Raw genomic sequence first — 4,910 nt, 5'->3', positions numbered from 1 at the left:
TAACTTTGAAAAATAAATTGTTCTTTTCTTATAAAAGGCTAAATAAAACAAAAATATTGGTGGTAATTTTTGACTAACTTTACAAACGGCACCCCACACAATCAGAAGGAGAAGCAAGTGTTACGACTCATAAAATCAAAAACCTCAAACAATCTCACTCAGCCTCAACATTTTTACAAATTCATTACAACTGTCATTTATTGGACATCAGGCATCCCACAAATCTTGTGAATTATACAGCCTAAACATGTGACCCAGACCAATAAAGTCCTTGTTGAGTTAAAAGATCAGCAGCATCTCCACAGCCGTCACTGCTCATAAAGATTCATTAGACCAGTGCAACAGCTTCAGCAGGAAAACACAAAATAATAACAATAAAAAAATCACACAAAGCAGAAACTAACGCAGTTTCCACTTCAGCTCCAAAGCCCCTCCATCAAACTTCAATTAAAGAAACATTACATCAACAGCATCACTTAGTGTGCCACTGTAAACAGCTAACAATCACAAGCATTCAGCTTAATGGAAAAGGAAAAGAGTTGGTAAAACTCTGCAGGCCTGAACAAGTACTGGAAACCAACCAGCACAAACCCTGCTCTGCCCAGGTCCAACGTATCTTCAGGAGCAGCTCCAGAAGAAAAACCAGGCTCTGAGCTTTGGCAGCGGACAGTCCCACTGCTGCTGCACAGAGCAAAGGTTGGAAACAGGCAAAGGTTGGGCAGTTATAAGGTTAATCTTACGCTAACCGGGCTAAAAGATCGCGTGACGCCCGACTATGCAAAGACAAAAACAAGAGCCTTTAAAATCAAGCCTCCCTCACTGTAGTCTGCAAACCTGAGTTCGTTTTAGAGTCGAGTTACAATTAAAATCCCAGCACGTCGCACTCTTCACCGACAGAGTTTTAAACTTGGATCACGTTAATGAAATGACAGCTGTTTTCATTTTGGTCAAACCTTGAATCTAACGTGTGTAAATCTTGAGTACATGTCATGAAGAACGATCTACCACACTTAATACCTCAATAACCTGCTAAACAAATTCATTTAAAAGCATTTCTGTGTTTCCAACAATTGATTGGTTGTGGCAGCCATCTTGAATCAGGTTGACTCCAAAGGTTAGCTAGATGTAGCTGAAAGCTTCACGAGACACATGTTGCTAACAGTTTGATCTGTTAGCTTAGATCAGGGGTCTGCAACCTTTACGATCAAACGAGCCATTTCTGCTCCTCGGCTCACTGATAAAACGTGTCCAGAGCCGCAAAACGAGCTACGACTGTAATTATCAACTGGTGGTCCGCGGGCCTTTTTGAGGCCTTTTCGGGAACCTTTACAGCCAGTGGAGGTGACATTATAAAACTAAAAAATTATATACTGTGAATTTTAATATTTATTATTTTTACACATTAGGACAAATGAAAAGACTATTTTCATGTAAACAAAAATACTTTATATAGTTTATATTGAATTTCATTAAACTAGTACAACTAAAATATTTTCTAATTCTTATTATGTAGTCTTCAAAATTTAAAAAAGGTAATTCTGATGGATTTGAAAGCAATAAGTTGGATTATTTAAGTATACAACAGGCTAGCATGAGCTAATCTACGGGTTTTACTTTTTGTATTAGTAGTATTGAGCATTTATTTGCACACAAATGGATTTCTTTTATGGGTATAAAAACAAACAGAAAATTTTATTCCGTTATGTTTGGTCACATTTTCAAAGAGCCACTGCAGAGGGACTAAAGAGCCTCATGTGGCCCTAGAGCCGCAGGTTGCAGACCCCTGGCTTAGATGATGTGCTGAGGTTAGGTCACAGCCGTGTCGATTAGGTGCCACCTTGAACTGGATCGACAACAATTAATGGAAAAAGCTTTATAAAGCAAATATTCAGTGTGATGAGTAGCACTCAGATTTAAATGTTCTGGTTCGTTACCAGCTGCACACAGACCAAATGTTAGCACAATATCTGTAAACCAGCCAGCTTTTGTGTGTTCGCCAAGGTCGATTAGCTCTCGACGAGCATCTCATATTAGGTTTGTTGATGTTCAACTACTTCCTGAAACTTTAATTATCCAGTGGTTCAAGGATTCATTTACTGAAAAGTTGACTCCACATAGTTAATGGTTAAATCCCAACGACGAGGGTGGAGACGAGTATTATTTTACAAAACAAGTCTGTGGAAATAACTCCGCTACCACCGCAACAATTTCAGCTTAAAAAAAAACCCTGTAAATCTGACTGGATATGCGTTCTAATGGCCAGTTGGCTGTAGCCGCCATCTTGAAATTAAGTTGACTCCAAAACTGGTAATCAGCTGTTGATGTTAATCCAGCAATCACTGACAGTTTTATTGAAATTCAGTTGATTTAAAAAAAGGCACAGTGTGTGGGATTTTGTCAATTCTTTTAGACAAAATTAAGATAATCACTAATGACAATAATAAAAAACATGTCTAATCATTGCAGACAAAGACCTTGTTTTATTATTTTTACCTTATAAAAAGCTGTTTATATCTCCATGGTCGCAGGTCGCCACTACAGGCAGCCACCATCTTGTCTACGAAGGCTCATGAAGGACAAACTGCAGTGGCGGCGTCAAAAACGGTTTTAGTTGTAATAATATAAATGTAATATTTGTTGTCTGTCATTGTAGCTGGGATAATTTTACTTATTAAAGCTCATAATCTTACCACTTGAAACATCACTAGCCCTGAAGCTGCTGGTAGACATCGTGTTGGAATTATCAAAGGTTTTTGACCCCTGAGAGACACCGTAGCAACTCCTTTGTTTGGAAGCGGGGGGTGGGGGTGGGGGGAGGACCAGGGAGGATGATTCAACCACTCAACCACTAGATGTCGCTGAAAACAACAAATCCTACACACTGTGCCTTTAACCAATACACTGCAAAAAAAATGTCCACCTAAGCAAGTTTTAAAATCTTATATCCAACCAAGAAGTCTTTCTGATCTTGTTTTGAGACTGATTTACTAAACAAGAACTGATTGTGTAAGAATAATCATCTTGTTTTCAGAATGTGTAAGATTATTTGTCTTGTTAGCCTGAAAATTTGACTCAAGTAAAACTTTTCTGCCAATGGAGTAAGAACATTTTACTTGGTAAGATTCTTGAMWTKRKWWRAMWYWRWKTYWWMYMAWKTCAAGAATCTTACCAAGTAAAATGTTCTTACTCCATTGGCAGAAAAGTTTTACTTGAGTCAAATTTTCAGGCTAACAAGACAAATAATCTTACACATTCTGAAAACAAGATGATTATTCTTACACAATCAGTTCTTGTTTAGTAAATCAGTCTGAAAACAAGATCAAAAATACTTTTAGGCTGATATCAGATTTTAAAACTTGGTTAGGTGGACAGTTTTTGCAGTGTAAGATACTGAGAGGAAATGAAGACTGTAGACAGCTTCAGCTTTGTGACAATTATCTCAAAATGAGCAACACCTGATCAGACAAGGCTCCATCTCTCAGGCTTTTCTCTTCATTTCCTTATAGATACGGCACTTTTTGTTTTGTGGATTAAGAGTTTATCCAACCATCAAACAACCTTCTGAAACTGTAATTCAGCTGATTAATAAACTCATTTTTGATCGATGAAACCTGCAGGTTCAAATAGCAGCTAATTAAACCCCTGAATGTTTGAACGAAGCCCTGCAGGCCTCCACTGTTTTGTTGCGGGCCTTCTGGACCACTTAATGCTCGACTTGCACAAGTCTGACACATGACTGTTCCCGTCCATCAACCAGAGCCTCGTAAAACTGCTGTAACGTCAGCACTTTGTTGCACATCCGAGTTAAACTGTTACGCTTTTACAACCACCTCCAAAGTCAGGCAGCAGCTCCTTACCTTCAGAAAACAGTTCTATTAGCATTTTTTTTCTACAAGTGTCACAGCACAACACTGGAGTGAAGAGCACAGGAATAAATTTAAATCCGTCAGCAGAATAACTGCAACGCAAGGGCAAGAAGTGTCACAATCCTGGTCTGTCAGGAAACAAAAAGCGCTGCTGCACATCTGGAGGAAATAAGAGAATGAGTCAGACTGAGTGAATGAGATGGTGAAATACCACAGGCCCACTGCACACAGCATGCACACACTTTCATACCAAAGGAAACACACAAAAAAAGCTCATAAAGCTTATGAGTTCATGGAGACTGCATTGGAGAGAGGAAAGGTTAAAAATACAGAACAAAAGATATATATGAAATTATTGACTGTTTTACAGAAAAATCATTTGAAGTAACTTTCCCCTGAGTCAGTCACTGGTTCAAACCAGTACTTCACATCCCAAATACTTCAGAACCAGTTCACCAATCTTTACAAAACAAACCAGTTACTAACATTACTGTTTCACCACTAGATGTCACTAAAACAAAGCTTTATATGAAAAAAATAAAAAACCAAACAAAAACATTTAATGCACCTAATGAAGTGGTTCAGTACTGCTGCATTTCAGCAGCACCAGGAGCATTTTATCAGGTAAAAAGACAGAAAAAAGCAGAGCAAACACCGACCTGTTTGAATGTCCAGAGAGAAGCCGGACTCCCGTCGCACGAGCTCGAAGCTGAGCAGCAGCACGAGCCCCAATCAGACGCAGCTGCGCGAGAGCGAGCAGGACTCCGAGGTTTTCTGCTCAATCCAGAGGACAGGAGGGAGTTTAACCCCTCAGTGACTGACAGGACTGAAGTCCTGTGTGCTGCAGAGGGGCGGGGTCACTACAGGCTCATAAAATGTCCCTCTGTCATAAAAAACAACATCATAGTTAGCTTTTCTTCTCAGTCACTCCCTCTGAACAGTTCAAGAATGAAGGCCGTTAAGAAAAAAAAAACAACTTTTAGATTTGTTTGCTCCCTCATGAAAATTAATCAGTATGGTTTGAATTATTTTTAAGTTCACCTC

At 39.0% G+C, this 4,910-nt stretch overlaps 1 protein-coding gene across 6 annotated transcripts in view; it reads right to left on the bottom strand.

The window, feature by feature from the left end:
- dab2 (DAB adaptor protein 2) overlaps positions 1 to 4,697 on the bottom strand; it is a 28,811-nt gene extending 24,114 nt beyond the window's left edge. For 3 of the 6 annotated variants that reach the window (XM_014031406.1, XM_014031403.1, XM_014031404.1), the window contains exon 1: positions 4,526 to 4,657. The gene's annotated coding sequence lies outside the window, so the exon portion shown is untranslated. Of the gene's footprint in view, positions 1 to 4,525 lie in introns of all 6 variants that reach the window. The other 3 variants (XM_014031402.1, XM_014031407.1, XM_014031405.1) reach the window with 2 other exon arrangements.
- Positions 4,698 to 4,910: the final 213 nt, after the last annotated feature.

This window comes from Austrofundulus limnaeus, unplaced genomic scaffold (assembly GCF_001266775.1).
Source record: "Austrofundulus limnaeus strain Quisiro unplaced genomic scaffold, Austrofundulus_limnaeus-1.0 Scaffold1245, whole genome shotgun sequence".
In the NCBI taxonomy this organism is placed as follows: Eukaryota; Metazoa; Chordata; class Actinopteri; order Cyprinodontiformes; family Rivulidae; genus Austrofundulus; species Austrofundulus limnaeus.
This window is presented reverse-complemented; position numbering and strand designations above follow the sequence as displayed.